The sequence below is a fragment of the Felis catus genome, chromosome E3, assembly GCF_018350175.1.
Source record: "Felis catus isolate Fca126 chromosome E3, F.catus_Fca126_mat1.0, whole genome shotgun sequence".
NCBI classification, from domain to species: domain Eukaryota; kingdom Metazoa; phylum Chordata; class Mammalia; order Carnivora; family Felidae; genus Felis; species Felis catus.
In genome coordinates this window covers 33363521-33386429 of record NC_058383.1, presented here as the reverse complement: position 1 = coordinate 33386429, position 22909 = coordinate 33363521, and the positions used below count along the sequence as shown (strand labels likewise).

The following is a 22909-nucleotide window of genomic DNA, read 5'->3' as shown; positions in this document are numbered from 1 at the left end:
GGACTGGACGAAACTTTTGTTGAGCAGTGTCAGGGAGGGAGGCAGGAATAAAAGACCACTAACACACTCACACACGTGCACACGCCTACAACCTGGGACTCACAGCTAAGCCGTGTGGGAGTCAGGACTGCTCTTACCTGATAGATGACTCCCCATGGAGAGAGTAAGAAGACAAGCAGTTAATGAAGAATTAATAATCACTTTTACCACTGGTCAAGACATTCACTCTCACCGTCTCATCTCATCTGGCAAGGCAGCTATTATTTAGTACTATCCCCATTTTACAGATGGTGAAACTGAGTCCAGTGAGGTTAAATGATTAGTCTAGTCTGTGACTGAGCTGAAACTCACTTGGTGAGGGGAAGCCCCAGACTGTAAACCTCTCTGCTTCCTGTGTGAGCTTCAGCTTCATTACAGGCTCGTTCTCTTGCGTCTGCAACCTGGCTCTCAATCTGGGGAGCTTTTATGCAATGCTGATGCCCAGACCCCACACTCTGGGGTTTTCATTTAATTGGTGTGCGTGGGGGCAAGGGTTATGGGTTGCACTGTGCAGTCAGTGTTGAAATCCATTGGGTTCAGTCGTTGCTGACTTGGAGAGGCCACCCCCGTCCCGGTAGGTGCAAAACATCCATCAGCTGTGCCCTACTGAACCCTGAACGGGTGCCAGCTTTCATACTCGGCGCTGAGCTGTAGCAGTGCTGGCATGGAACTCACCTCACTCACTGTCTCCCCCCCCCCCCCCCGCCAGGAGCCCTGCTGGGAGGGGGGCGCTTTGGGAATCGACTGACCCTTGTGGCTCGGCATCACCCAGGAGTAAGTCTGGTTGGTGACGGAAAGAATGTTCTCTTCCTTTCTAAATGTTCACTTCATGCTTCCCCAAGTTAGGAGCACGGAGGGGGAAGGAGTTTGCCAGCAGACCAGACCGAGGAAGTGATGATGATGGGCTAGCAAGGAGAGAGCCAGGACCGTGGGTTCCGGGGTGGTCCCCGTCTGTCTGCATTTCACTGTGTCTCCAGTGCTTGGGACAGTGCTCAGTGCACAGTAGGCTCTGTGTCAGTGTTTGTTCAGTGGATGATGAACACACTCAAAAAAAAAAACACTTTATTGTTTTCTAAGAGCTTGTCATGATTGGCCTCTGGGATTTGCCTCTTTTTTTTTTTTTTTACATTTTCTTATATTTTATTTATTGTGTGATGTTTTCATTTTAAAAAAATTATTTCATTTTATTTTTTAAATTCACATCCAAGTTAGTTCGCACATGGTGCAACAGTGATTTCAGGAGTAGATTCCTTAGTGGCCCTTACACATTTAGTCCATCCCCCCTCCTGTAACCCTCAGTTTGTTCTCCGTATTTATGAGTCTCTTCTGTTTTGTCCCCCTCCCTGTTTTTATATTATTTTTGCTTCCCTTCCCTTGTGTTCATCTGTTCTGTGTCTTAAAGTCCTCATATGAGTGAAGTCTTATGATATTTGTCTTTCTCTGAAAAATGTCGCTTAGCATAATACCCTCCAGTTCCATCCACATAGTGGCAAATGGCAAGATTTTGTTCTTTTTGATTGCCAAGTAATACTCCATTGTATAGATATACTACGTCTTCTTTATCCATTCATCCATCGATGGACATTTGGGCTCTTTCCATACTTTGGCTATTGTTGATAGTGCTGCTATAAACATTGGGGTGCATGTGCCCCTTCAAAACAGCATCCCTGTATCTCTTGGATAAATACCTAGTAGTGCCATTGCTGGGTTGTAGGGTAGTTCTGTTTTTAATTTTTTGAGGAACCTCTATACTGTTTTCCAGAGTGGCTGCCCCAGTTTGCATTCCCACCAACAATGCAAAAGAGATCCTCTTTCTCTGCATCCTCACCAACATCTATTGTTGCTTAAGTTGTTAATGTTAGCCATTCTGACAGGTGTAAGGTGATCTCCTTGTGGTTTTTGATTTGTATTTCCCTGATGATGAGCGATGTTGAGCATTTTTTCATGTGTCAGTTGGCCATCTGGATGTCTTCTTTGGAGAAGTGTCTATTCATGTCTTTTGCCCATTTCTTCACTGGATTATTTGTTTTTTGGGTGTTGAGTTTGATAACTTCTTTATAGATTTTGGATACTAACCCTTTATCTGATATGTTGTTTGCAAATATCTTCTCCCATTCTGTCAGTTGCCTTTTAGTTTTGCTGATTGTTTCCTTTGCTGTGCAGAACTTTTTATTTTGATGAGGTCCCAACAGTTCATTTTTGCTTTTGTTTCCCTTGCTTCTGGAGACGTGTTGAGTAAGAAGTTGCTGTGGCCAAGATCAAAGAGGTTTTTGCCTGCTTTCTCCTCAAGGATTTTGATGGCTTCCTGTCTTACATTTAGGTCTTTCATCCATGTTGAGTTTATTTTTGTGTATGGTGTAAGAAAGTGGTCCAGGTTCATTCTTCTGCATGTCGCTGTCCAGTTTTCCCAGCATCATTTGCTGAAGAGACTGTCTTTATTCCATTGGATATCCTTTCCTGCTTTGTCAAAGATTAGTTGGCCATACGTTTTTGGGTCCATTTCTGGGTTCTCTATTCTGTTCCACTGATCTGAGTGTCTGTTCTTGTGCCAGTACCATACTATCTTGATGATGACAGCTTTGTTATACAGCTTGAAGTCCGGGATTGTGATGCCTCTTGCTTTGGTTTTCTTTTTCAAGATTGCTTTGGCTATTCGGGGTCTTTTCTGCTTCCGTACAAATTTTAGGATTGTTTGTTCTAGTTCTGTGAAGAATGCTTGCGTTATTTTGATAGGTATTGCTTTGAATATGTAGATTGCTTTGGGTAGTATTGACATGTTAACAATATTTGTTCTTCCTATCCAGAAGCATAGAATATTTTTCCATTTTTTTGTGTGTGTCTTCTTCAATTTTTCATAAGCTTTCTATAGCTTTCAGTGTATAGATTTTTCACCTCTTTGGTTAGATTTATTCCTAGTTATTTTATGGTTTTTGGTGCATTTGTAAATGGGATCGATTCCTTGACTTCTCTTTCTGTTGCTTTGTTGTTGGTGTATAGGATTGCAACCAATTTCTGTACTTTGATTTTCTATCCTGCTGATTTTCTATTCTTTGCTGAATTCATGAATCAGTTCTAGTAGTTTTTTGGTGGAATCTTTTGGGTTTTCCATATAGGGTATCATGTCATCTGTGAACAGTGAAAGTTTGACCTCCTCCTGGCTGATTTGGATGCCTTTTACTTCTTTGTGTTGTCTGATTGCTGAGGCTAAGACTTCCAATACTATGTTGAATAACAGTGGCGAGGGTGGACATCCCTGTCTTGTTCCTTACCTTAGGGGGAAAGCTCTCATTTTTTCCCCATTGAGGATGATATTAGCGTCAGGGCTTTCATATATAGCTTTCATGATCTTGAGATATGATTCTTCTATCCCTACTTTCTTGAGGATTTTTATCAAGAAAAGATGCTGTATTTTGTCAAATGCTTTGTCTGCATCTATTGAGAGGATCATGTGGTTCTTGTCCTTTCTTGTATTGAGGTGATGAATCACACTGATTGTTTTGCGGATATTGAACCAACCCTGCATCCCAGGTATAAATCCAACTTGGTCGTGGTGAATATTTTTTTTAACGTATTGTTGGATCTGGTTGGCTAATATCTTGTTGAGGATTTTTGCATCCATGTTCATCAAGGAAATTGGACTCTAGTTCTCCTTTTTAGTGGGGTCTTTGATTTTGGAATCAAGGTAATGCTGGCTTCATAGAAAGAGTTTTTCTATTTTTTGGAAGAGCTTCAAGAGAATAGGTGTTAACTCTTCCTTAAATGTTTGGTAGAATACCCCTGGAAAGCCATCTGGCCCTGGACTCTTGTTTTTTGGGAGATTTTTTATTACTAATTTGACTTCTTTACTGGTTATGGATCTGTTCAAATTTTCTATTTCTTCCTGTTTCAGTTTTGGTAGTGTATATGTTTCTAGGAATTTTTCCATTTCTTCCAGATTACCCATTTTATTGGCATATAATTGCTCATAATATTCTTTTATTATTGTTTGTATTTCTGCTATGTTGGTTGTGAGCTCTTCTCTTTCATTCTTGATTTTATTTCTTTGGGTCATTTCCTTTTTCTTTTTGGTCAAACTGGATAGTAGTTTGTCCATTTTGTTAATTCTTTCAAAGAAGCAGCCTCTGGTTTCATTGATCTGTTCTACAGTGTTTTTGGTTTTGATAGCCTTGATTTCTGCTTTGATCTTTATTATTTCCTGTCTTCTGCTTGTTTTGGGTTTTATTGCTGTTCTTTTCCCACTTCTTTAAGGTGTAAGGTTAGGTTGTGTATCTGAGTCCTTTCTTCCTTTTTTAGGAAGGCCTGGATTGCTATATAGTTTCCTCTTATGACCACCTTTGCTATGTCCCAGAGGTTTTGGGTTGTGGTGTTATCATTTTCATTTGCTTGCATGTACTTTTTAATTTCCTCTGTAACTTCTTGTTATCCCATTCATTCTTTAGTAGGATGTTCTTTAGTCTCCAAGTATTTGTTACCTTTCCAAGTTTTTTCTTGTGGTTGATTTCAGTTTCATAGGTTGTGGTCTGAAAATATGCACAGTATGATCTCAATCGTATTGTACTTGTTCAGGGCTGATTTGTGTCCCAGTATGTGATCTATTCTGGAGAACGTTCCATGTGCAGTGGAGAAGAGTGTATATTCTGCTGCTTTAGGATGAAATGTTCTGAATAGATCTGTTAAGTCCACCTGGTCCAGTGTGTCATTCAAAGCCATTGTTTCCTTGTTGATTTTCTGTTTAGATCTTTCCATTGTTGTAAGTTGGGTGTTGGAAGTCCCCTACTATTATGGTATTATTATCAATGAATTTCTTCATATTTGTGACTAATTGATTTATATATTTGGGTGCTCTCACATTTGGAGCATAAATGTTTACAATTGTTAGGTCTTCTTGGTGGATATAATCCCTTAATTATGATATAATACCCTCTTCATCTTTTGTTAGAGTCTTTATTTTAAAGTCTAGATTGTCTGATATAAATATGGCTACTGTGGGTTTCTTTGTTGACCATTTGCATGATAGATGGTTCTCCATCCCCTTATTTTGAATCTGAAGGTGTCTTTAGGTTTAAAGTGAGTCTCTTATAAACAGCATATAGATGGATCTTGTTTTCTTATCCATTCTGTTACCATATGTCTTTTGATTGGATCATTGAGTCCATTGAGGTTTAGAGTGACTACTGAAAGATAGGAATTTATTGACATTATGTTGCTTGTAGAGTCGGAGTTTCTGGTGGTGTTCTCTGGTCCTTTCTAGTCTTTGTTGCTTTTGGTATTTATGTATGTATGTATGTATGTATGTATGTATGTATGTATGTATGTATGTATCTGTCTATCTTTTCTCCCCTCAGAGAGTCCCCCTTAAAATTTCTTGCAGGGCTGGTTTAGTGGTCACGAACTCCTTTAATTTTTGTCTGGGAAACTTTTAATCTCTCCTTCTGTTTTGAATGACAGCCTTGCTGGATAAAGAATTCTTGGCTGCATATTTTTCCAGTTCAGCATATTGAATATATCTTGCCACTGCTTTCTGGCCTGCCAATTTCTGTGGATAGGTCTGCTGCAAAGTGCTCTGTCTTCCCTTGTAGATTAAGGACTTTTTTTTCCCCTTGCTGCTTTTTGATTCTTTCCTTGACTGAGTTTTTTGTGAATTTGACTATGATGTGCCTTGTTGATGGCTGGTTTTTGTTGAATTTAATGGGAGTCCTCTGTGCTTCCTGGATTGTGATGTCTGTGTCTTTCCCCAGGTTAGGAAAGTTTTCCACTACGATTTGCTCACATAACCCTTTTACTGCTTTTTCTCTCTCTTCATCTTCTGGGACCCCTGTGATTCTGATGTTGTTCCTTTCTATTGAGTCACTGATTTCTCTCCTTCTTAAATCGTGCTCTTTTGCTTTAGTCTCCCTCTTTTTTCTGCTTCAGCATTCTCCATAAGTTTGTCCTCTATATCGCTGTTCTACCTCATCCATCCTTGCCTCCGTGGCATCCATTCGAGATTGCATCTCAGTTATAGCATTTTTTATTTCATCCTGACTAGCTTTTACTTTTTTATCTCCACAAAAAGGGATTCTAATCTATTTTCGACTCCAGCTAGTATTCTTATTATTGTGATTCTAAATTCTGGTTCAGACATCCTGCTTGTATCTGTGTTGGTTCATTCCCTGGCTGTCATTTCTTCCTGCTCTTTCTTTTGTGGTGAATTCCTCGTTTCATCATTTTGAAGGAAGAAAAGGAATTAATGAGATAAAAAAATTACATTAAAAAATTAAAATAAAAAACGTAAAAGATTAAAAATAACACACACACACACACACACACACGCACAAATCAAATAAATGATGGTAGATCCTAGGGGTGTTTTGGTCTGGGTGTTGAAAGGGGCCTGAAAGATTGGAGAAAAAAGGGGGGTGGGGGAAGAAATCATTTGAAAATTTGAAAAAATGAACACAGTGAAATAGAATAAGATGAAATGATGGAAGTAAAATAGAATTTGAAAATTTACAAAAAAGTAAAATACATAGTTGAAAAAATTAAAGAAATGTTTTTAATAAAAATTGAAAATAAAGTAGATTTTTTCTCCTTCTGTATTCAAGGAAAAGAAAAGAAATGAAAAAGAGAAAAAAGAAAATTGAATAGCTGGACCAGCGAATAGACCGAAATACGATTGAAATTACTTTGGTTTCCCCTAGAAGTCAAACTATGAAGCACTGTATAGTCCGTAAACTAAGCAGGCGGAGAGACTTGTGTTCCTGAAGAACGAGGTTGGCCTGGTTGGGCGGGGCTTAGTGCAACGGCTCCGTTCTCCACTAGATGGCGCTGCCCAGCTTACCTGGTTGGAGTGTTGCGACGCTTGTAGGTGTGTATGCGCATGCGCAGGAATAGTGAGCACGGCGTCGCGCAACTACCCAGTGTAGCAGTGTAGCTTCTCTCTCCGACCAGCAATCACGCTCCCGACCTTTGTCTCGGGCTTCCTGGGGCTTCCTCAGCTCCCGCTTTTACACTGTCCCTGACCAAGCCGTCAGGTTGCCGGGCGGCACCTCCCTCCTGAGTTTTATCTCCGTCGCTGCTGTGCTTCCCGACCCCTCACTTTGGAGGGACCGCGGCTCGGACCCGCTCAGATCCTCTGCGGGAGGGTCTCCCCGAGCAATGGCCGGGTGCCGGCCTCACCCGGGAACGTTCGCGGGACTCTGCTGCTGCCGTCGCCAGAGACTGCGGCTGGGCACCAGCCTGCCCCAGAGAAGGTTCACGCGATGGTGTAGCGGCAGCGTTGGAGGGATCATGCGAAATCACAACACGCGTCCCGCACCAGGCTTCGCCTTTCCCACCAGAGCAGCGCCAGGTAACGAGCTGTGGAGTTTCAGACTCTGCGCTCCCTGTTTATAGAGTCTTAATGGAATTTAAACCCTCTCCTTGCTCCTTTCTCCCTTTTTAGTTCAGTCCCGGCGGCTGTTTCCACTTTTCCTGTTTCTCCAGCTGCTTTGGAGGGGGTGCTTTTTCCGAACTCTCCCCCTGTCTCAGTCCTCTCTGTGCACAAGCAGAAACAACTCCTGCCCTCTGCAGCTTGTCTCTCCCCCAGTTTACCTCTCCGCGCCACGTACGTGCTGAGTTCTGTGGTTCAGGTTGTGCAAACTGTTGTGTTAATCCTTAAATCAGTGTTCTAGTGTGCAGGATGGTGTAGTGTTGATCTGGCTGTAGTTCATGGACGTGAGATGCAAAAAAACTTCCATGCTGTTCTGCTGTCTTGGCTTCTCAAAGCGATTGCTTTGTCCAGGATTTGGCTCTTGATCCTGCTGGATATCAGGATGAGGATGATCCAGGACTGGAGTATGGCTATGGGGTTAGGGGGCTATGGCTGGGAGGTGTCAGAAAGAGTAGAAGTGTGTGACTGTGGGCCGGGAATATGATGTGCATGTAAGATGCAAGGAGGAGGGGGTTGCCTGGGTGGCTCAGTCGGTTAAGCATCTGACTCTTGACTTCATTTTAGGTCACGATCTCATGGTTTGTGCGGGGCCTGTTTGGGATTCTTGCTCACACACACTTTCTCTTTCAAAAATAAATAAACATTTAAAAAAGATGCAAGGAGGAGGGAATCAGTGCACATACGCCCAGCTTTGCAGTGAGAGAGCCTTCCGGAGAAGAGAAGAGAAGAGAAGATTGTCCCAGAGGCTGCAAACTAGAGGTCCACACAGAAAATCTTGCCTGCAGCCATCTTGTTTGGACCAGTGTTTTATTAATAATATTTTCGTTTTGTTGCCGATACTTAAAATGGGGGAGGTTTCCTTTAGAAATCTAGATTTCTGACTTCTCTTCAAAATTTAGTTGCTCTGATAGCCTTTGGCCAGAATTCCCACCAGCAATAACCACTTGTTACTGAGTAGCCTCTGACTCCTTTAGACAGATGGGGCATGCCCCCCTCACCCCCTGTTTTGCCTTGATGTCCACTTGGAGGGCTTCAGCAATTTTTGTTACCAACCTGGTGCTGGGAGGTATTTGAGTTCAAGACTCCATGTGTTATTTCTTCTGTGTGGTTACCTTCACTCCTTTGCCAGGTATGTAGTCTGGGCTCCTTTCCTCACTGGGCGCTTGGACCTCAGCCGGCCTGTTTTTCAGCATCACACCCACCCCAGGCTGCATCTGACTCCTCTCACCTGCCTGTTGTGGCAGGGACTGCTGGGCATTTTGCCCAGCAAATATTCCCCCATCTTCATCGTCGTCGTTGGAAGAAGAGGCGATGTGTTCAGCCTCTGGAGAGGAGCCTCAACTGGTTCAAATTATTTGTGGAAATCTTTCATTTGCCTGGGATTGGTGTAGGAGTGGGCATGTGACTCAGTTTTGGCCAGTGAGATCTAAGGAGAAGTCGACTAGGCGATTCCAGCAAAGATTTTTCTCCTTCATTAAAGAAAGATTCCTTTCTTTTGGAAAGCTGTCATGTGGAGAGGTGATCGTTGGAACTGAGGCAGCCATCTTGTGACCATGAGGCAAGGGCTCATTCTGATACTGAGAATAACAGAAGTCAGGGAGATTCAGGGGCCCTCCTGATTCACTGAAGTACTTAACCAATCTGTAGGCCTCCTTATTACGGGCTTTTTGTTTGGAAGCCCCAGATGCACGTATCGTTTAAGACAGTGTGGGACTTTGAGGAGTATCAGTTAAAGCCAGAAATATTTCTCACCAGGTAGATTGTAAGCTGTATGAAAACAGGGCCATGTCTGTTTGTCCACTGGTGTATAAGCTCAACGTGGTGTCTAGCACATTGCTGGTACCCTAGAAATATTGGCTGAAAGGATGAATTAATCCATTTCAGACATTTCAAACTAACGAGACATGAAGAAGGCAGAAACATCCCCTTTATGTGCTCCGTATGTGTTCAGGTATGTAATCTATATGAATAAAATTCAGGTAGTCATTTCAGAGTAGTCATGTGAAGTGAGTAACGTATTTGACTTCATTTCACAGGTGAGAGTTTTGGGACTCAGTAATTGGAGAGATACCTTGCCTGTATTCCACGCTATGGCCACAGCTGGGGAGTAGTGGAGTCGGGGTGATTTTGAGTCCAGAAGCCTTATTCTGTGGACTCTGGCCCATGTGCTAAGCTCCGCTGCCTGCCATCCTCAAGGGAAGGCATAATGTCTGCAGCAAATGAGGTAGCTTCTACAGGTTTTGTCTTGCAAAATACAACAGATGACAGAACTATCCAGCAGGACTTGGTTCCCCTGAGCCCTGATTCACCAGATGCTATTTTTGGGCCATTTATGAGTAGAGCCACAAAACTTGGCATCACAGAACCTGACAGTTAGGAGGGAATTTTGGCTTCCATCCTTCTCAGCTGCCAGCCTAGGAACCCACGCTGTGGTAGCTAGAACGTGGACCGTGGAGACCAACCGGCTTGATTTCAGATTCCGGCTTTGACACTCACAAGCCGTGTGACCTTGGGCATTCAAAGTCAGCCCTTGGAGCCTTGGTTTCATCTCCTATAAAAGCAGGGTGGTCAGGGTGCCTGGGTGGCTCAGTCACTTAAGCATCTGCCTCTTGGTTTCAGCTCAGGTCATGATCTCACAGTTTGTGAGTTCAGGCCCCGTGTCGGGCTCTGGGCTAGCAGCACGGAGCCTGCTTGAGATTTCTCTCTCTCTGCTCCTCCATGGCTTGTTCTCTCTGTCAGTCTCTCTGTCTCTCAAAATAAATAAATAAATAAACATAAAAAAAAGACAGAGTGGTCATAATGAGATAAAATGTGTGTCGTGCTTTGCGCCATACCTAGCACATAGTAGGCACTTAACAAACATAAATTTCTGTGTGCCCCACTGTTCCGTCTCAGTTCTGAGGTCAAGTGTAAGCACATTTTCACATTTATAAAAGTGATTGCATTTTACATATAAGGCAGATGCAAAGGATGTGGAAAATTCTGTTGAAGATTTCATAACCCTTCTTTCTAGGTTCTCTGCCAGAGAGATAAGCCTCAGTTCACCCCACTGTAAAAGAGAATGAACTAAAACCACCTTGCACCCAATGCACAGTAAAGCCGAGAAATTCTACGACTTAATTAAAAGCCGTAGAATGTCTTCCTATCTGCAAGTGAATGACATTTAAATAGAGACTAGCATTCAGTGACTTCATTGCCTGCTTAGGTAACATGCCCCCCAAACAGCATGCCTTAGTAATTACTGTACGCTTTTCTTAAATACCCTGTTTACAGATTGTCTTATACCCGGATAACATACGTAGGTAATTTTATATTTATGGGTAAGTGCTCTTTGCTGACAACTTGAACGTCTAAATCAGGCAACACAAAATCAGGTAATTGCAGAGAAACATTTGTCGTCTGGCATGTGCCATCTCCAGGTAAATAGCATAATTATGCGGTATCTGTTTGGAATCAATCAAAGGTGGGTGGCCTGATGTTTATCAGTTATGTTTCCGTCATCCTCTCTTTTTTAAAAATCGAAATTCAAATTTACCTTAAGGAATGGCTTCTAGCTTTGACAGCTGTCATCAAATGTCCATGCCTTTGCTTTCAAAGCTTGATGTTCTTGGAGCCTGTGGGTACACATGAGCATGTTTCACCGAAGTAGCTAAAGACTACTTTATTTATTTATTTATTTTTTTTCAGCGTTTATTTATTTTTGGGACAGAGAGAGACAGAGCATGAACGGGGGAGGGGCAGAGAGAGAGGGAGACACAGAATTGGAAACAGGCTCCAGGCTCTGAGCCATCAGCCCAGAGCCCGACGCGGGGCTCGAACTCCCGGACCGCGAGATCGTGACCTGGCTGAAGTCGGATGCTTAACCGACTGCGCCACCCAGGCGCCCCTAAAGACTACTTTAAAAAAGTGGTTTAAAAAAGACTATCCAGCACGATTTTGTGTCTCTCTCCTTCTGATAACAGATCTGGCCAATGAGATGGACATACGCCTCAGGTCTGACCAGTCACCGAGCTCTGGTCCTCAGGCATCATCAGTGATTGGTTCAGTGGGTGGGCATGTGACCTTAGCATAGCCAATGAGCATTCTTCCCTGGATTTGATGTACAGATACTGCAGGAGAGACACTCTTGTTTTTGGCTGGACGTATGAAGCGCGATGTAAGTTGTAGACACTGGCAGTTAGCTTTTCCCCCACCGTGTAGAGAAGACCTGTCTGTAGTGGAGGTAATGAAGCTAAGGAGAGAAGAGGGAAATGATAAATTGATCGGGGAAGGGGAGAGAGAGAGAGAAGGAGAGGGAGGGAAAAGAGAGATAATGGAGAGGGAGAGGTTTTGGCAGTGTTAAATCCAGGTCAGTCCTACTGCCTGGGGCCTCATCCCTGTAACTCTGCTTTTCATTCTTTCCAAAGTATCTTCTCCAAGCCACAGGAACCAATAAATTCTCTTTCCCTGAGGATGGTGTGATTTTAGTTTTGGCCCCATTTCCTGCAACAAAAGGAAGTCGTATCTTCTCCCACAAATTTCCCTGGCCAGTTTGACGGTGAGAGGACCCTCCCCCCACAGTGCTCCCTGGGGGTGATCTGCTCTGAGCCCAGTGATTCAGGGTTATTTTCTCAGGGTCCCTGGCCATCCCTAGGGATAGAGACTGGAGAACAGAAATGTGACCACTGGACCAATTTGGAGTAAGGCCATTTCTTTCCTTACAAGTTTTGCTGCACTGTATCAAGGGCCTCACACGTTTTCCTGCCCTTTGATTCAGTAACTCCAATTCTTGGTTTTTATTCTGGAAACAATACAAAATGGAGTGAAGGTTTGTTTATAACAGTGCAGGGCAAGGCCCTATCGTGTGGCATACAGCATTTAGCTTGTCCTGTGAAGAATTTGAAATGATATTGTATATTGTATCAAATATGCTATATTTGTATATTTGTATATGATATATGTATATCATATTATATATGCCGTAGTGTTGAATGAAAAGAGTAGGATAGAGGAATTGCGAAAAACACTATGTACATTATGTAAAGAGCCCTAAGTCCAGACCTGGAAGGAAACCTGCTATTATTTGTTGGTGGCTGAGTGGCAGGATTGAAAGGCATAATGTTGTCTGGTTTCCTTAAATTTTTCGTCGCCACTCAAACTTCCTATAACAATCAGGTGTTACTTTTGTAATCAGAAAAAGGAAATAAAGCAAAGTACAACAAAGCAGAATGAACCCTGGCTTGGCCACGCTCTACCTTTTCCTCTTTGGTTCAGCAGACACGTGTGACTGCTTGCACTTTGGGTTGGAAATGGGATCTAGGAGAGCAAATATGCTCTGTGACCTTTCCGCAAGCTCCTTGACATTTCTCTTCCTGGGCCTTTCGCCTGTAAGTTGGGATATGAATTCCTGCGTGATTGCCATTCAGAAACCTAAGGAGTGTGAGGTGGGCCGTCGATGAAATACGGAGCACGAAGGGACTGATTTCGGGAGCTACTTTGGTGGAAGTAATGTGTAAGCAGAAAGCTCCTTGGGCCGACCAAGTGGGGACACATTTCCAGGATGCGTCTTGATGATGATGTCAGAACATCCCCCCGGTATGCAGCATGCTGGTCGCACATACAGGGCATGAGCAGAGGACAGAGGCTTCAGATTCACAGACAGGGTGTGAGCGGAGGACAGAGGGTTCAGATGGGAGAGGATGGTGGGATCGTGGAGCCATTGCCAGCCTGGTCAGGTGCTCAGCCATTTGGTCTCCCGTTCATGCAGCAAACACTCACTAGAGTGTCTGCTCCCTACCAGAGATGTGGCCTGGCACCAGGTGGCACAGGAGTGAACCGGTCATCCCTCCTCGGGGCCGATGGAGGGACACAGCTCTGTAGGAAGCATTCGATCAGACCAGCGCTGCCTAACAGAAATATAAAATGGGCTACAAAAGTAATTTTACATAATTATAGAATTACATAATTCTGTGTAACTTAAGATCTCCTTAGACACATGAAAAAAGAAAAAAGAAACAGACGAAATAAATTCCGTAATGTGTTTTATTCAGCTTGATAGATCCAAAATATTATCCCTTCCACATGGAATTGACATACAAACATTATCTTTCATTTTTTTGTGTGTTTTTAAAATAGGCATTTTGTTTTTTTAGAGTAGTTTTGGGTTCATGGTATTGTTCAGGGGAAGATGGAGAAATTCCCCACATACGCCGCCCCCACGCGGGCATGGCCTCCTCCACTGTCAACATCCCCATCTGTGTGGGACATCTGTCATAATTGATGAATCTACTCGGACACATCATAGTCCTCCAAAGTCCGTAATTTAGGTTCATTCTTGGTATTGTACATTCTGTGCTCACTGTCTGTTCTGTTGGACAAATGTATAAAAAATGACCTGTTTTCATCATTACGGTACCATACGGAGTAGTTTCACTGCCCTAAAAATCCTCTGTGCTCCACCTGTCTGTCCCTCTCTTAACCCCTGGCAACCGGGGATGTTTTTATTCTTTCCACAGTTTTGCCTTTTCTAGAAAGTCACATAGTTGGAATCATCAAGTACGTTACCTTTTCAGACTGGCTTCTTTCACTTAGTGATGTGCATCTAGGTTTCTTCCATGTCCTTTTGTGGCCTTTCGTTCTTATTTGTACTAAACCATCCAAAGCCCGTGTGCATTTTATACGTGAAGCTCATCTCAGTTTGGAAAAGCCACATTTCCAGGGCTTGTGAGCCACATGTGGCCAATGGCACTGCAGGGCTGGAGGGTCCTCAGTGTCTCCTCCGAGCGTTGGCTGCTGTGATGGCCATGCACTCAGAACTAAGAGCACAGGCCAGGTGCCACCATGGAGTTGCCAAGGGTCGTGCAAGAGGGTCTTGGCCCCTGGGGACCTAGGTGGGAAGGTTGGCCATGGCTCCTGCAGAACGGGAAGTGCTGAGTGTGCGGATAAGGAATTGTGGGGAGTGGCCAAACTGACCCTAAGAGGACTTGCTGCCTCACCAGACACGTTGACGAATTTCTGACCAAGGGAGGTTGCACAGGGAATCTCGGCTTCCACCTGACAGGCAGAATACTCTGAACTAATGATTTGGGACTGATCCCTTCGCCGTATGAAATTGGAAAGGAGGGATTGTACTTGCTGATCTTTGGTAGACAGACTAAACTCTCCCCAAAGAGGTTCATGTTGTAATCCCTGAAGCCTGTGAATACGTCACCTTACATGGCAAAAAGGACCTCGTAGGTGTGATTAAGACAAGGGTCTTGAAATAGGAAGATGCTTCTGGGTGATCTGAGTGGCCCTGTGTGATCACAGGGGTCCTTATAAGAGGAAGGCAGGAGGGTCAGAGTCAGAGAACGAGACGTGATGAGGGTGGCAGATGTGAGGGGGCGGGGAGGGAAGAAGGGAAGAAAAGAGAGAGGGGGACATTTGAAGATGCTACACTACAGCCCTGAGGACAGAGGAAGGGTCTATGAGCCCAGGAGTGCAGGCACCTCGACTTGCAGGACAAAGCAGGGAAGCAGACCCCCCAGAGCCTCCAGAAGGATCGCGGTTCTGTCAGTACCTTGGCTTCAGTGCAGTGGGACTCACTTCCCATTTCTGACCACCAGAGCTGTAATACATTTGTGTTGCTCTGAGCCACCAAGCCTGTGGTCATCTGTTACAGCGTCTCCAGGACACTAATATGCTGAGCAAGCCTTTGAAAGATGGAGCGTGGCGGGGGGGGGGGGGGGGGGGGGGACTATACTTCCGTATAGTCCGCCACGGGGGGGGGGGGGGGGGAAGAGAAAGAGAGAGAGAGAATATGAATCTGAAGCAGGCTTTGTGCTGTCATCGCAAAGCCCTGTGTGGGGCTCGAACCCACGAACTGCGAGATCATGACCCAAGCTGAAGTCAGACGCTCAACCCACTGAGCACCCCGGAGCCCCTCAACAGGAGTCTTAAAGCAGGAAGAGCAGTGCAGACTCCGAAACCCACATCTGTGGCGGGTCCCCGCCCCTCTTCCGCTTTCCAGGCACCAGGTAACGGGGGAATTTCCCACGGAAGAGAGAGGACAGAACCCCTAGCAACTTCACCTCTCGCTCCCTTGGCAAACGGGAGCTCAGAGCCTGATTCAGTTTGATTTGGAAGAAATAAATTTTTGTGACCGTTTTGCCCCTGAGGGTTGTGGAGCATTTTGAAACGGATTTTGACATTATTTTCTGCCTGCCAAGCTTCTGTCTTGATAACCTGACGCCAGGAGAGTTAGAAAGGGCATCCCTGTCCTCAGCTCACAGCTCTTGCCGGCAGCACTCGGAAAAGCGCTGGGTTCATTGGAGGGACTCGGGGCGTCCGAACCAGCATTTAAAGAGGAAAAGGGATGTATTGTGGTGAGAAGATGGACTCCTCTGAAGGAGCTTTGAAGTCGGAGCCTAGCACCTCCCCCCAGCCTCCTGCACTTCCTGGTGTGTGGCCTTGGGCAAATCATACCACCTCTCTGAGCTTCTGTTTTGTTTTCTTGCACAGAATAGATGTAGTAAGCTCTACTGTGCTGCATCAGGTGCCCTGGGAAAGAGTCTGAGGTAGGGATTTGCGTGCAGGTTTACTGGAGAACATTCTAGAAGTCTGCACTTGGTGAGGAGTACAGGTGGTTGACGGGGCAGAGGGAGGAGCTCAACCGTTAGGCAGTTGCAGAAGCCACAACACCACCAGCTACCTGGAGCAGGGTTGCCCCTCAGGCTTGTCCCTCCAGGAGGCAGGACGGTGGGGTGCCATGGGGCCAGGCACCTGGGTGACGTCACCCCCCAGGGAGGAAACGTGTGACCTTGGGGAGGCCGGTCCCTTCCACCTGGGGAAGAACTTGGCCGAGAGCTGCCAGCCTGCAGTACTCGTGGGAGAGGGAAGAATGAGTGGCCTGGCCCTGAAGGAGAGAGATGTGGGGCACAGGACAGCATCCGCTACAAGTACCAACCTCCAGCGGGAGGGTCAGATGCACGGTATGTGGTTGGCATAGAGCGTGGCACATGCTCGGGTCTCAATGGTGGCTGATGATACTGCTCTGATTATGATGATTATTCCCGCGTCAAGAGTGTTCATGAAGACGCTAATTGATAAAGGTGCGTTCCAAGCAGCCCTGAGGTCTGGGAGTTTGAGAGGAAGTGATAATCCTCAGAGAGTTCACTGGCCTTTGCAAAGCCTCTCGTCACCGTGGAGCTGACTGACAGTAGATTTGCTTCTGGAAAAAGCCTGGAGTCTGCAAACAAAGGAAGCCTTGCTCTCTGGAAGGAGAAAGCCAGAAAGGAGCAGAGGAGTCAACAAAGCCGTTTGGCGTTTGAACAGCCCTGGTTTGTGCTTCTCTGGAGGCGAGAACCCTCTGCAACCCACCGGAAGGTGCTGTTTGGCTTTCCTTGTGGCACTGCAGCTCTGCGGCCTGGTCCTCGCTGGGTCTGTGCTGCCTGGGGCTTGACAGGTTGGTCCCAGCCTGAACTCCGTGAAGCCGGGAGCAGGAGCCTGTGCTCAACACTCTGAATTTACACAGGATGCCTTGAGGCCCCCACAGCAGCCTTCCTCCCTCAGTCTTGACCCCTCGGGGGCAGCCTTGATCCTCCCTGGAAAAAGTGCTGGGTCAGCAGGAGACGCAAAGAAGTCTGCCAGAGCCACTAGGAGTTTGTCCTCAAAGCCAATGCCTTGCCCCCCCCCCCCCCCCCCCCCCCCCCGGGATGTGAGGGCTGGCTCTGAGCTCCATGAGGGTTCACCTTTGTCATTTTATTTTATTACTTTGTCATTTTATCCCCAGGATTATCATGGGGCTTGGCACATCAGAGCAGCTCAGTGAATGTTTATTACATGAACAAATGAACCAGTAAATGAGTCAGTGAGTGAGTGAATGAATGAATGAATGAATGAATAAATTCCTCCCCAGAAGGTACTAGAAGGCCCAAACTCACCCTCCTGATTTTGGGTCCTGGGAAGGTGAGCATGTAGCCAAGCATGGAGCTAGGACTGCCCATGTATATTATCTCCCAGTGCTTTACTTGCCTGAACGCCCGGCCCCGTGGGGTTGTGTGTCTTCTGGGGTCTGCCTTCTGTGAGCGTCCTGTAGTGATGGATGGGCAGTCTGCAACATGCCTGAGGCTTTATGCATCCCTCTGCCCCGAGGCCCTCCCTCCTGCTCACTCCTCACTTACATAGCCCGGAATCATCCTGGGCCCAGCACTGATTTGCCTCCCCAGGGAGTCCTCCCCTCGGGCTCCCATAGCCCCTTGGCCTCCCTTGACTTTCCAGCCCACACCCATCTGTGGGTTCTTTCAGGAGGGACTGACTTGATTGCGAAGGTTCAGCATCCCCAGGGGACCCTAATGGAGCAGGTACCCTGTAAAAGGTTTTAATTTTTGTTTTTAGAAATGTATGAATGAGGTCAGAATGGTGTTAGAAAATCCTTAGCCTGCGAAGTGTTCTGGAAAGGCAGGGGTCATGGACATTCCCAGAGGTACAAGTTGTTCAGAACACCACCCTGGAGGGACTGGGGTCTGGGGAAGGCAGGTGGTCTGTGAATCACACTTTGAGAAATTCAGCACCAGTACTGCAAAAGCAATTTATAAAAAGGTCCTTTCTGGCTCCTACTTTTTGAACTTAAAGAGTGAGTGGAAACTGTTTCTTAGGCAGATCAAATAGACCATCTTCCCAAACGTATTGCATTTGATACTAGATAGCAAGAAGCAGAGTGGATTCCTTCCCAGGAGAGTTGAGGCTGCTTATGATAAATAGTCTGTTGCTGGGGTGAGTGGGAGGGGGAGGTCATGGCAGAGGAAGGAGGGAAGACAGGAGGGAAGACGCAGCCAGCAGTTAGCAAGGGGAGACGAGAAGGGGAGACAGGTCCGGGAGGTCCCAGAGTTGTATAGTTTCTTCCAAACCTGGAGTGGGGTGGCATTTATGTGTGATAGCATGACTTCTTTTTAAGGTTTATTTTCATTTGAGAGAGAGAGAAAGTAGGGGAGGGACAGAGGGAGAGAGGGAGACAGAACCCAAGCAGCCTGCACTGCCAGCACAGAGCCCGATGTAGGGCTTGAACTCACAAACCACCAGATCATGATTGGAGCTGAAGTCGAGTGGGACGCTTAACTGACTCAGCCACCCAGGCGCCCCATGTGATTGCGTAATGGAGCAGTATCAATACTGTACTCACGGGCACGGCTGCAGAGACATAGCACGCACAGTTCACCCTGCCTCGTCTTGACCCGTGACTGCTTCCCGTTTCTGTTATTTGCACTGGAATCTGCGGGGATGGGAGTTTCTGGGCAGTTCGTATGGTGGATAGCTCAAGGTTTGTGCAGCCCAGCTTCCAGCGTGCTTTAACCCTATGCGTGTGCTTCGTGGAGCCTCTCGGTAAACCGTGGAGTCATGACCACTGTCCTCTCTCTCAGCCCTGCCTTTTGCCCAAAGAAGGAGAAACGAACTTTGTTCAGAACAGACGGTGGATGGCACAGCTCCCGTGGCGGGCATCGCCGATGGACCCTGGTGTGAACCTGGTAGCCTTCACCCCTGGTCCGGGCAGTCACTACGAAGCAAATGGAGATGAAAGCTGTCTGCCTTCTTCTGGACCGAGAGCAAGGCCCTGTTGCCCGGCAGGGGAGTTCGCATCCTGCCCCTGTGCGGTTACCTGTCTGGCATTGAGTCCCTCTCTCCCGTCGTGGCCAGAGGCTGCTGTTGTGGACTCTACCCACTAGATGCCAGTAGTGGTCCCCGTCACTCTTGTGTCGATCACAAATCTCTCCAGACGTTGCCCAATGTCCCGGAAGGGTTAGTTAGGCAAATTTGCCCCTGCTTGGAGCTCTGCTCTGGAAAGAGTTCTCCCTGGCCGTGAACCCCCTGCCGTCTGTGCTATGAACATGCTTCAGGGCTGGCGCCTTTCACGGCGCAGCGGCCAGGCTGACTGAAAGTGCTAACCAGCTGATGCCCATTCCTGATTTAGAACCCGTCATGAGCTTCCTGCTGCCCTCAGGACAAGCTCTGGAGCTCCACCTTGTCCTTGGGGGCCCCTTCTCTCTACAGCATCATCTTGGACCACTCTCTTCCCGCATCACGTGGGATGGCACAGGTCACAGGTGCTTCTTGGGGGACTGCCACAGCGAGGGCCACAGATGCTAGCCTGGGACCTGCTGCTGCCGAGGCCGGGGTCCCAGTCCCCGTGCATGCTGATGGCTTCCTCTGACATCGTGGGGTGCTCTGGGGCCCGCTGCTGGGCATCCTGGGCCTGCGCCCTGGGCAGGCAAATGTGCCAGAGAGTGAATATGCCCCAGTGATCCTCAGTGGGCGAGGGGTGGGGGTTGGCGGGTAAGTGGCCCTTCCCCTTGCCTGTCAGTGGGATCATTCTGATGCATTTTTCAGTCTCCGGCGGATGGGTCCCCAGGTGCCCGTTGCAGGTCCTGCACGATTGCTCTCCCTGTTGGTTTCTCCCTGTCCCACCTCACTCTTCACTGCCTGGCCGAAGCTCCCTACCACCCCCAATAAAGAGTTTGCACCCAGGTCCTGTCTCGGGCTTGAGTTGTACATTCATGACTGAAGGGTGTCGAACGCGGAGCATAATGTGGACACGACCCAGCCCACCCCCGTGGCTTGCGAGCAGTGGCTTTTTAGGACCCCCAGCTGTCCTGAGAATGGCCTCACCCATCTCCCATGGGACTCTCAGGGCATGGAGCCCTGCCTGAGCCGCTTCCAAAAACACTGAGGGGAGTCGTAGAAGGGAAGGCAGGCAGGTGTGGTGGGAAGGGAGAGGATGGAGTTGGGTGTTGGCTGTGAGCCCTGCCCTGGCTGTCTTCTGTGATTTGGGGCAAGTGACTTCTCTTGCCCCAATTTTCTGCTCTCGAGGACCATTGCAGGATTTATCATCTGGACAGGGGCACAGGGGGTATGAGGGGGACGCTCTCAGTAACTATGCCGGAACCATGGGCATGCGCCAGGATGTGGGATCCTCTGCCTCGTCTGCTAAGCACGGATAATAACGCTCCCATTGGGGGACCCAGATTAAGACCTATGTGACTATGTTAATCTTTGCACACAGTACAAGACATGACACCATTATCACCTCATTCGACAGATGAATAAACTGACACCAAGGGGAGTTCACTGACTGGCTTAGGGTCCAGAACTTGCTCATGTGCAGGTACACGTTTGGTGCCCTTGACCATGATGTCACAATGGAGGGGTGGTGCTGCTGGCGTTGCTGGCCTGGTAGCCCCCGTTCTCCAAGTTCTGCACCATGCTTAACATCATCTGGTGTGTCCTCACCACCACCCGGGGAGGCGAGACGTGACTGTTCTCCCCACCCGCAGACCCAACCTCCACACTTGCCTGCTTCAGTTTCTGAGATGTGCTACCCCCACCCCCCGCACTCCCAGTGTGCTGAGGTTAGAGGCTCCCACAGGACCTGCCTGGGTGGGCCTGGAGCCCTCCTGGCTGTTCTCAGGACTCCTGGGAATCGTGGAGGAGCCATCCCTCACTGAGCTCATGGATGGGCTGAGTCTACATCGTGCTCAGCCATCAGCGTCCTTTAAATATGAACGTATAAATTGAGCCTCTTAGTTTCAAGGTGGTAAAACTATTTGTTTAAAATAGCTTCCGCTCAGCCCATCCTCACAGATAAACATAAATAAATCATACCACTTTTCCATGAATTATGCATTAAATACATATCTGTAAAGCTTCCCCGTCAATGGTAGGGCTTTGAACATATGGGCTTTTAATTGGACACTAAATCAATTTTCCTATCTCCATTGATGGAATTTAAAAAACACTCCTAGCTTTATTTCAAACGTCTGTCCTTGTTACCTGATAAGAAAATAAAACCCTCCCCCCAAACCCCTGTCGTCTGGATCCTGCTGCTTATGCTTATTTGCCATAATTCAGATTTCAGCCCGGGTACCTGTGATAGAGAGATTAAAATGGTTCTCGGTGAGCAGAGCAGTCAGATAGCATCGTCTGAGAGGCGGAAAAGCTATCGGATTAGTGAGCAGTGTGCACGCGGGGTGTGAGCAGAGGAGCCGCGCTGGAGGGTTTCCGGATGGGGAGAGAAGGAAGAAGCGCTCAGAGGTGGGGAGGGAGGGAGAGGGGCCTGCATGCTGGGGGAGGTGAAATTGTCCCCTCTCTGCCACCTTCTTCAACTCTGTCAGGTCATTTTATTGGTTCCTTAGTTCCGTGAGGCACTGGGTCCGTTCCACAGGTGAGAAGACTCAGACTCCAGGAAGGTCGTGGGGTTTTGTCCAAGGTCGTACCAAGTGACAAAGCCAGGGTTGTGCCCGCAGTGGTTCTGACTCCCCAGCGCTTGCTCTGTGTCGATTGAGGAGGCCTTGACGGTCCATTTTGTGAGATCCTGTTGGAGCCACATTCCCTGATAGATGCCAGTGTATCACTGCTGAATGAGTTGTAGGGGGTTGATGAATAAGAATCTGCCATGTGCTATAGTTTCTTAGGGGTCTCTGGGATAAGATAGAAGACTTTATATCTTGTGAGGAAGTGAGCTCCATGTCAGTGGAGGAAATCAAGGACAGCCCTCTGGGATATTCACAAGTGAACACGGAAGTCCCTATAAGTGCGTGAACAGTAGTAGTTTAGGCTCTGTGTACAACCATGAGGGAGAAGGAACTCTCTTTGGGTCTCTTCAATTCAGAGATCATCCCCCATCATTTAGGACATGTGTCCCATGCACCTTCATCCTCGGGCAGTGACAGGAACGTGAAGAACAAGCTTGCGAGTTGACATGGTAAATAAAGGCTTGGCTGTGACTTCCAGCCATGTGACTGCAGGCAAGTTCCTGTGCATCTCCAAGACTCAATTTTTAACCTGTAAAATGGGGAGATAAAAGTACTTACCATCTCTTACGACACATACATTATGTGTATCCCCAAATTCATATGTTGAAGTCTGAACCTCCCAGGACCTCAGATTGTGACTGTGTAGAGATGGGGACTTTGAAGAGCTAATTGAGGTTGGGACGCCTGGGTGGCTCAGTCAGTTAAGCAGCTGACTTCGGCTCAGGTCATGATCTTGTGGTTTGTGGGTTCAAGCCCCGCATCGGGCTCTGTGCTGACAGCTCAGAGCCTGGAACCTGCTCCAAGTTCTGTGTCGCCCTCTCTTTCCGCCCCGCTCATGTGCTCGCTTGCTCCATCTCTCAAAAATAAACACTAACAAAATTTTAAAGAGCTAATTAAGGTTAAACAAGGTCACATGGGTGGGCCCTCATCCAGTCTGGCTGGTGTCCTGTAAGAGGGGGAAATTTGGACACAGTAGGAACAAGGGAGGCACACATACAGAGAACAACTCTGTGAGCTCACAGCGAGGAGATGGCCATCTGCAAGCCAAGGAGACAGGCCTCAGGAGCACCTTGATCTTGGACTTCCTGTCTCTAGAGCTGTGAGAACAGAAATTTCTGTTGTTTAGGCCACCACAGTATGAGATTTGTGAAGGCAGTCTCAGAAGGCTAATAGGCCACCTCCAGGGGTTATGGGAATT

General features: G+C 47.0%; 2 long non-coding RNA genes across 2 annotated transcripts; one reads left to right on the top strand and one right to left on the bottom strand.

Annotated features, from left to right (window-relative positions):
- The first annotated feature begins 6546 nt into the window (after positions 1 to 6546).
- LOC123382530 lies at positions 6547 to 21236 on the top strand. The gene is made up of 2 exons (XR_006591013.1): positions 6547 to 7369; positions 18826 to 21236. It is a non-coding gene; the product is annotated as an uncharacterized LOC123382530 (long non-coding RNA).
- On the bottom strand, positions 17440 to 19201 carry LOC123382529. The gene is made up of 3 exons (XR_006591012.1): positions 19062 to 19201; positions 18588 to 18959; positions 17440 to 17498 (listed from the first exon to the last, which is right to left on the bottom strand). It is a non-coding gene; the product is annotated as an uncharacterized LOC123382529 (long non-coding RNA).
- Positions 21237 to 22909: the final 1673 nt, after the last annotated feature.